This window comes from Tiliqua scincoides, chromosome 5, assembly GCF_035046505.1.
Source record: "Tiliqua scincoides isolate rTilSci1 chromosome 5, rTilSci1.hap2, whole genome shotgun sequence".
In the NCBI taxonomy this organism is placed as follows: Eukaryota; Metazoa; Chordata; class Lepidosauria; order Squamata; family Scincidae; genus Tiliqua; species Tiliqua scincoides.
The window spans coordinates 109,932,558-109,942,605 of NC_089825.1; positions in this window are offsets into that span (position 1 = coordinate 109,932,558).

Consider the following 10,048-nt stretch of genomic DNA (forward strand, 5'->3'; position numbering starts at 1 on the left):
AACAAACATTCCCTTACCTTGAAGAAACCTCCATGAGCGCTCCCCAACTGCAGGATGCAGCATATGCCCCACTGGCACAACTGCATCAGCGCTGGAAAACGGATTGCGCCCTGAGGGCCCAATCCTATCTGGTTTTCCAGCGCTGGTGCAGTTCTGCCAGTGGGGTGTGTGCTGCATCCTGCGGTGCAGGGACAGTCACTTGAGCCCCCTCAAGGTATGGAAACATGCATTCTCTTACCATGGGGATGCATTTTGGCTGCACTGGAGCTGGAATGTTGGATAGGATGGGGCCCATAGTCTCCTACATTTAAAACTACACTTTTTTTGTTTGTTTCCATCCAGCTAATGAAAGGAAGACTACAGGAACATAATAGAATTTGGGGGATGGTTTTGACTTCCAAATTGACAACTTCAGATCACATTTTTTACTCTTCCTTTTTCAATCAAGAGATGTAAACTGCTGGAATAGGGCCACTTTTCAGCAGACTATTGTGAAATTTAGAATTTCAATATTCACACATTTCTGGAAATGCATCTTACCAAATGTCATATGGTAAGGATAAGTCCTAGAGTTGAATAAGGAATTCCATTGCCATGCTTGTAAGAGTCACAACCTAACAATAAATCCTCTCATTTTGCTGCATAACAAATTGGCATTTCATCATGATATAGCTATCCAGAGAGTACCCCACTACACTCAATGCACACACACATACCTGTGCAATCTTGTAGACACTGAAAACGTTGGCTATTTGGATAGACGTTTCTTTAGCTAATCCCCCTACAACAGACAACACATTCTTCCTATCACATTTGTAATTGAAGCGATTCTTTTGCTGTGTGAAAAGGAGGTCCAGAATGCTCCCAGAAGTGGTCTCTGAATTATACATGTTGTCATAGATGTGGAATCCCAAGGTAATATTGAGCAAGAGTGTGGGACTGCTATTGATCTCATGGATGGCAAATATCAAGGACAGGGCATGTTGGTAATACGCTACTGTTGTTCTGCAATAGAAATAGTTCTGAGAAATTTCTATGAACCATGTCTCATGATTTATCACTAGCACCACATCTACAAAGCTTGCTAAAAGCCTAATTCCCACCAGTAAGAGCAAGGTAGAAAGTGCTTTGGGTTTTGTATGTGGAAGGAAAGTTGTTCAATAGGCTGTTGGAGCAAACTGGGATAAAATAGTATTTTATCCTTTTAATGCTTTACTGCTCACTCTTGCGATATTTGCTTCATCATACTTTACTCAATATTTCCTTCTTCCTAAGGTACGGGATTCAAAGTGTTTAACACTAGTTAGGTCTTGCCTGTATCTCATTTTTTGACTGCTAAAATTTATATGTGGAGGGATAATAATCCATTCTAGGTTGTCTTAAACCTTGTTGCGTCCTTCATCCCAACTAATGTCTTGCCCATCTTTTGTTTTTAGTGTCTTCCTGATGATTCTGCAGTCACCAAATTAGTGTAAAAGCCTTGCTGTCAATAGCAAGCTATGATTGGCTTTTTGCTCCTTTGTAATCTCGCCAAGTACATATGAATGATATTGTCTGTGAGAGAGGAATTTTTTTAACCCATTTTTTGCCCAGCCCACAGGTGTACACATTTGGTCCCAGTTGCATATTTGCAATGTTGCGCAGATTAAAGAAAATGCAAATTCACCTTCCTGTTAGAAGAAATACATGCATAGCACAAGCACCTAAAGTTAGTACAAGGGTAAAGAGTAACAACAGAACAGAACAGAATGGACTGAATAGAAAAAGTGGCACAGACACATCCATCTATGTACCAGTCTCCAATAAAATACAATCAAGTTTATCATGAAGCTGACTACTGATTGCTATAAAAGTTTATGGTCTGTGTCTTCCTTAGACGAACTTAGATTAAGCTCATTTTGAGTGTTGCAAAATCCTTAACTTGTGGAACACTCTGTGATGCCAATAAATTCATTATAAGTAGGAGATGAACTGATCCGTCTGTCCTAATCATTTGCTTGTCAATCTTTGATAAATTGCACCTCTCAGACTTGCTCATGCAGCTGTTGGACCCACTAATCTCCTCAGAAAAATGAGATTAAAAAAAAAAGAAAAAAAAGAACTTACCCGGAAGTCCAATGATACTGACCAGGAACCTCTCTAAAATTGAACAAGTGTACCAGAGGCAATACTAGAGAGAAAATCCCACCAATAATGACTTGTCCTGGTTTATATACATTGTCTTGGATGCTTCTAATATGACATGCTCTTTTTTGGTTCTGGCACACAATAGGAAGGAACATCATCTGAAAAAGCAGCAGCAAGAAGAGCCTAAATAGAAATTCATGCTTGGCCATGCCACAGCTTTACATCTGCCTCTGTTACCAGACCAACAGTTACAGTGATACAACAGTCACATTAACAGATGGAGCCCTACACCATTTTCAAGTGACACGTTGCAGTCAGCACAGACTAGGGCTGAGGATTTAACTGCCAGTGTTGTCCCTCTGGATTTTTTTTTGAAGAGGTGTAAAAATAATAGTTATTTTAATAATTACCAAGTAGACAAAAGCCTTTCTGAAAAAGAACAGATAAATATCTTCCTAAAGTCATATAAGATCAGGTTGTGCAACTCAGATATTAGGCTTTTTTGGAAAGTAACCTCTCATAGGCTGTTAAAAAAAAAAAAAGAAGAATGAAGGAAAACAATTCTATTATGCAAAGAAGTTACTAACTATAAACATTACTTCTCGATAGAATAACCACTCAAACTGAGACACTTGTCATAGTGTGGCACAAGTGTTTGTATGTCCTTGTCAAAGAACATCAATGCAGACCCCATTCACTGCTTTTGGGGATTGTCCATGAGGTTTTTGAGCACTCACTTTGCACAAAACTTGTAATAGCCTAGTTTCTTAGTCACTGTTTCATACAGAATCATCATGTATGTTCCCTACAACATCCTTGGCACTCCCCTGCAACTGTGGTGAGGTGACAGACAATTTTGTTGAGCGAGTCAACAAAGTGATTCAAGTGGTTCACGATTTCTCAACTTTCCATCAGCCATGAAATTTGAAGAAATTCGATGGAAAGTTCAGAAACGGTGTAGGAACTGGCATTGGGACAGCACTGGCACTGACTTGGCACAGAGTGTTGCAGACATGCCTTACACCCAGTGACACCCAGTGCTGGCGCTGGAGGTCAACAAAGTGCTGGTCCAGCTCACGATTGGGCCCACAATCACTATTATGAGTAAACTTGTGTAAAGGGGGTAAAGACGGTTTTTAAAAAGTTAAATCTCTTCCCTCTAAAGTAAAAATTTCCCTTTTCCAAGTGGAAGTTAATGATAGTTAGAATTACTGGCCCACCTACAAGTCATCACCATGTATGGGCATTAAGTCCTAAAGCCACACACACATACACACTAACATCAGCAGTGTATAAATGGGCAGAGCAACCTGTGCTCAGGCTTTCACTTTCTGCAAGCCAATAGAAGGTGTTAGGCAGCAGGCTCTTACTCTGAGAGGCCGACTCCCATGTGTCAGGCTTTGGCATCTCTCAGGGCATGAAATTTTTGTGAGCCAGGATGTGGCAGGAGGGGCCTTGAAGTCCAGGCCCAGTGTAATGTAAGCAAATGTAACTGCAGCACTGATTAATAAGTAGATGCACCTGTGTTAGGTGGGAGCCATGCGACTTGGGGAGATTTATGCTGAATCACGTAGGCAATGGAGGAGTGGTGCAATGCATCACTTGGCAGCCAATCAGAATTAGTCACAAGACTATGAGGTCGCCCTACTCTGACTGGCTGTCCCCAGTATATAAGGGGGCGAGAACAGACACCAAGTGTGGGTTGCTGTGGTGGATGTTCTAGGTGAAGTGCTGCTGGTTTGTTCTGTGACTCGGACAGCTTATCATGACTGTGCCTTGCTGTATCCCTGACTTCTGGACCATTTGACTGACTTCTACCTGCTCCTTTTGCCAATACATGCTTCTATACTCATGAAGCCTGTGTCTGTGGCTTTATTTGGGACTGGCTGCCTCCTGTGCTGCCCCACTGCTCTGCCGCTCTGCTCTGCTGCTGAAAAGGAGGCACATTCCGTCCTCCTCTACCAGCCTGACACCGGGGCAGAACCTTCAGCCCCACTTCCCTTCCTTCTTACCCTCACTCAGACTCTTGGTTCTCAGAAGCCACTGGAAACATTAATCTCTGGCTCTCAGCCATGCATGTCACCAGGCTGTTAGTCCCCTATGCTTTGGTACTACCTTTCTGTTCTCTTTCTCTGTTCTTATAATAAAAACACTTGTTGACATTGAGAGAACCATGTTTGTGTGTGTGTGTGCCTGTTCTGCCAAGCTGGCATATCAATACAAATCAATGCAAATACAAATCAGTACACGAACCATCTCATTTGAGCTTCTGGGTCCAGATTTGGCTTAAACACATTTCCGGATCTAAGCTGGGTGCTGATGCCACTGGATCTTGCTCTCTTGCTGGCCCCAAAAATGATGGAGTTCTTGCAAATAAGACCAAAATATAAGCACCCTCCAGCAGTCACAAAATTATAAGAGCAAGCCAAGGCAACACCAATTTTCATAACTCTCCACCATACAATGTAGCTACCACCACCATGCTCCATCATTACAGCCCAATCCTGAGCTGACCAGGTTGCAGGGCTGCGGCGGCGCTGAAAATGGCTGCCACCACATCCTGTGCACCCCAGGTAGCCAGCGGAGGCACCTCGGGAGAAGGGGACTTTTGTCCCCTGTAGTAAATATGTTTTGTAACATTGAGTTTTAGTGAATGTGGCAACAGCAGAGCACTGGCTTCAAAGCTTTCCGCTTCCCATGGCAACTTTTGAGCATAGGCAAAATCCCTGCTCTTAAGTTTCATTTCTCATGAGAGGCTGGAAACTTAAGGCCAAAGGCAAGGGAAAGACACAGGGATGAGTCATAAGTTGTAGATAAGGTGAGAAGCAAGGAATACAGCTTGCCTGGGAAAGAGTAACATAGGCATTGCTTTGTATTGTTAATGAGATATAATAAAAGGCTGAACAGGGGGGCTAGCTCAGTAGAAGCGGCTCGGGCTCCCTGGATTCAACTCAACATTTTGGCTCTGTGTCTTCTTTGGGTGTCAATTCATCTCTGCTACAGTCCCCTTCCCCCAGATAAACACAGTAACCCCACAATGGGGGCTACTCGATTCACCGACAACCCCTCCCCAAAACACCTCCTCCCCACTTCCCCCCACACCTCCACTTAGATCTCTGCTGCTTGGTGGTCTGTGCAACCGCTGAGTGGCGGAGATCAGACACCCGCCCTTACAGCACAATTGCAACAATGCGCACCACTGGTAAGCCAATGCACCAAGCCCAAGATTGGACTCTTACTCCTCTAGTTCCTCATTAAATGGAAATCACTACAGCTCTCCAGCATTCCTTCTTGACATCCCTCCAGTGGCAACCTATGAGCTCAGACCTTCCAAAGATTCCAAAAACATATCCTTTCATCTGCTGTGACAGATATAACAGACAGAGCAAAGATGGATGTACTGAAAACTACTGATGACCTCCACTGACTGATCTGCTGAATATGATTGTTCCTCATGTTCATACAGGATGTAGCAGTGGCCGCTACCATCCAGAATGAATGCAACTGGGGCAAGAGACAAGCAGCCTGAAGACCCCTTGGAGACAACCATACCAAATTAAAAATGTCCCACGTTGACCATATGACCTGAATTGATATTCAGCGGAGTGGGCAATCAAATGCCATAACTTGTAATGGACTTTTCTTAATAATGCTGTCCAATCTCCTTTGACAGGCATTTAGGCCAGTTGCCATCACAATGAGGGCACAACCCAACCCTTGACTGGGCCAGTGTAAGTCCCTTATGCCAGCCAGAGGTATTGTGAAAGCGCTGTAAAGCACTTCTGTGCCACCGTTCAGGGAAAGAGGCCAGCATGTGAACATGCACCAGCCTCCTAAGGCCGACACAAGTCTGTGCCAGCCAAAGTTGGCTTGGGGGCTTGGAGAGGGCAGGGGAAGGATAGGCAGCAAGCGGGCCCATGGACAGGCCAAGGACAGAGAAAATGATCAGGATCCGCACTTGTGATGGATCGTAACCTCAGTCCTGTGCAGCTCAGAGCAGCTCTAGGCTGCTCAGTTGTACACTACCTCTTTAGGGGCTGCTGCAGCATTACCTGGTGTAAGGGGAATGAATTCCCCTTATCCTGGATTGAGCCACAACCAACTGCAACTCCACGTTGGATTCAGGGCAGGCCAGTTGGCTTACCTATTCCCATGCAAGCACTGGCATCACTAGGGAGGTGCAAGGGGTGCAGGCCGCAACGGGTGACATGCCCTGGGGGAGGATGCGCTAACTTCATGGGATTAGGAGCTACCCCATCATGCCATACACCGTCAGATGTGGAATGTCCAGTGGAGTGCAATGCCAAAAACAGAACTGAAATAGCTCCTTTCCTTCAAAAGTTATGGCCAAAAAACCAGAAAGAAAAAAATGCATGGAGCCCTAAGGAAAGGGAAAGTGAGCCATATCATGCGTTTACTCATGAGTAGGTGTACTTGCCATAGTCCATCGGAAAGGGCAGGCTAAGAGGACTCCAACGACACTAGAATGGTCCCGATCCTATGAATGCGGCCCCCCAAAACAAGAGAAGGATTTTCCTCCATCCCTCCCAGCTGCGTCTATTGAGCCTGAAACAAAGCCACATGGTCGCATTTACTCGCAAGTAGGCAAACTTACCTTAGTCCAGGCAAGGACTGAGAGGACTCAGGGCAGGCTGAGAGGACTCCAAGGATGTGTCAGAATGCTCCTGATCCAATGAATGTAGCCCCCAAAAACACAAAAGGGAGAAGGAGGTCCCTCCCTCCCAGCCAGACTAGCCTTGGCTGGTTGTCAGGCCAGGCAAAGGGAAATGTGAGGACACCAGAATGGTCCTGATCCCATGGAACTTAAGCAGCTTTGCCCCCCCCCCCCGCACTAAAAAGGACAAAAAAAGAGACTTGAACTGGTAAGGGGAATATTTTCTATTTTGCACTTGTAAAGCCAGGTGGGTCTTTGTATTGATATGCTTGAATTAGAAGAACTTTAAACTGGGCACTGGGGACGGCTGGAAATCTCACTGATTCTTTTTGGGGGGTTATTGTTGCAGGCAGGCTACAGAGTAAGCTCCATTGACCACTATGGGACTTACTTCAGAGTAGACGTGCATAGGATTGCTCATTCCATGTTGCAAATACTTGGCAGAGGTCTGTTTTATTAAACATCAGGATATAATCCTTGTTTCCATCTGAAACAAAGTCCCAGACTACAATTCAGTGCACCATTACTTAAGAACAAAACCCATGGAAAGCAATGGGACTACTTCTGAGTAAATAGGGTTGCAACTACAAGCAGCTACATATGCTCACAGTCATTTCTTGTTGCTTGTCCCACTGCTGTGAATTGAATTGCACACTCCCAGTTATGTGTTATAAGTTGTATGTTATATGCAGAGCCTCTGGCTTAACACACCAGGCACCTTAAAAAAGGATTGGATTAATGGTTCTCTTGCTGGGGTTTCCAACCTTTTTTCACTTGCATACCCCTTGGCAGTCTTTTTCCATGAATTGTACCCCTCACATTAGCTAAATGTCTGTAATCAATATTAATAATATAAGCCCTCATCTCCTCTATATGAAAACCCAGACTTCATGTATTCATCACAGTATTTTCTCTTTTCATCTGTTAGAAGAACTGAAGGCTCTGCCTTTGCACTGTTTAGCACCAGAAGTGTCCTGAGAAATTCTGGGTGATTGATCACTTTCCATATTACATTGCAGCTTTTTCACTGTGTTGGTTTTCAATCATTGATTCATACATGAATTGATGACCAAAAACTAGCTGTTGGTGGGGCTTTCACAGCCAACTGACCTCCCTTCCTGCTGGCCCTGCAAGGCATTCTGGAGCACTACCTGCCTTTTTCTGCCATTGTTAAATTATTTTTCAAGTACCCCTAAAGGTCCTGTGAGTGCCCCTGGGGGTACATACATCCCAGGCTGGGAACCACTGTTGTACTGGTGTGTTGTTTACAGTGCACTGATACAAAAAGTTTGTGAAGACCAGAATTTTAAAAGTTAAAGAAAAAAAATGTATCTTATGATCTTTTACAATATTTTTAATAAATTAGAGACTTAGATAACAATGAGTAGTAGGTTATTTTTCAGGATCTGGCCTTGGGTAAAATCAGACAAAACTAGAGTCAGATACCCCCCTAACTTTAACCCCGATATATCTGAGGTTCATAGAAAATTTCATGGTTTTTTTTTTTTTTTCTCAGAACCTGCCCTTGACTTATATGTGAGATTGACTTGTCGTGGAATCTCTCCCGCCAAGTGTCACAATGGTGAGGTAAATTGATAGCTTCATGAGGAATACCACTGTAATGCTTAAAATAGCCACATCTTAACAACAGAGCCACTTGTTTTGCTCTATAATGAGAGGGCATTTTATCACACTATAACTCAACAGCAACTATGCAAGGAGAGTATCCCATTGCACTCAATACATACATACCTGTGGGATCTTGTAGGCATTAAAAATGTTGCCCATTTGGACGGATGTTTCTTTAGTGAATTCCCCAACAACAGACAACACTTCCTGCCGATCACATTTGTAATTAAGGTGATTCTTTCGCTGTGTGAACAGGAGGTCCAGGATCCTCTCATAGGCAGTCGCTGAATTAAACAGGTTGTCATAGAGGTGGAAGCCCAAGGTGATATTGGGCAAGAGGCTGGGATTGGTATTGATCTCATGAATGGCAAATATCAAGGACAGGGCATGCTGGTAAAAAATAACCATTGTACTGCAATATGAATGATATCGAGACTTAGAAAAGTCTATGAATTATGTCTCATGAAATGTCACTAGCACTTCAGCTACAAAGCCTGCTGAAAGTCTAATCTCCAGCAGGAAGAGGAAGGTAGAAAGTGAGTGCTTTGGGTTCTGCACACCGGAGCACAAGTTGTGCAATGCTTGGCTCTTGGAGCCTATTTAGATAAACTAGTATTGCTTATATTTAACTCTTTCTTGCTTACTCTTGTGATACTTTGATGGATCTGAATAATGGTACCCTACTCAATATTTTCTCCCTCCATTACTATCCATGGGGTTGAAATTGATGGGAGTTAGGAAGGAATTGATCCTCCCTAACTCCCCATGTGTTGATGCAGCCAATGGGACACACACACTGCATCTTACAGGTGAGTTTTGAGCAGCAATGGACTCCCAGCCAAGGGAACATTTATTTCCTTGCCCCAGGATAAGCCCTCTGGTCTACTCTGAGTCTACTCTGGTCTGCAGTAGCTAAACAGCTGGTGCAAATCCAAGTTGACCCAGATAGGATGATCAAGGCTGGGAAGGGGGATAGGATATCAGCAGCACCCTCCCCTTCCCAGCCTTGATCTGCTCTCCTCCCTTCCCCGGGCCCAATCCTATCCAATTTTCCAGTGCTGGTGCAGTTGTGCCAGTGGGGTGCACACTGCATTCTGTGGTGGAGGGGCAGTCACTGGGGCCTTCTCAAGATATGGGAACATTTGTTCCCTTACCATGGGGCTGCACTGTGGCTACACCAGAGCTGGAAAGTGGGATAGGACTGGGCCCTCCATCTCCACCCTGTTCCTTCCTCTCCTCACCCTGTGGAATGGACCAAATCCTATCAATATCCCTCCAGTTTTGAATAAAACACAATCCTGCTTATTCTGAAGCTTCAATTCCCATTATAGCTTAGAGTCAAACTGTTCCTTAGAAGAACTTGCATCAGGTTCATTTCTAGTGTGGCAAAGTCCTTAAGAGGCAAAACACTCTGTGCCTCAAATAAATCAATCATACTTAGGAATTGATCCATCTGTCCCAATCACTTTCAAGTCAATCTATGATAAATTGTCCCTGGAACTTCCTCATGCAGCTTGAAGCCACCCTGCTTTCCTGATAATTTTTTTAATACAATAAAGAACTTACATGGAAATTCCATGATTCTGATCTGGAATGTCTTTAAAATTGATCAATTGG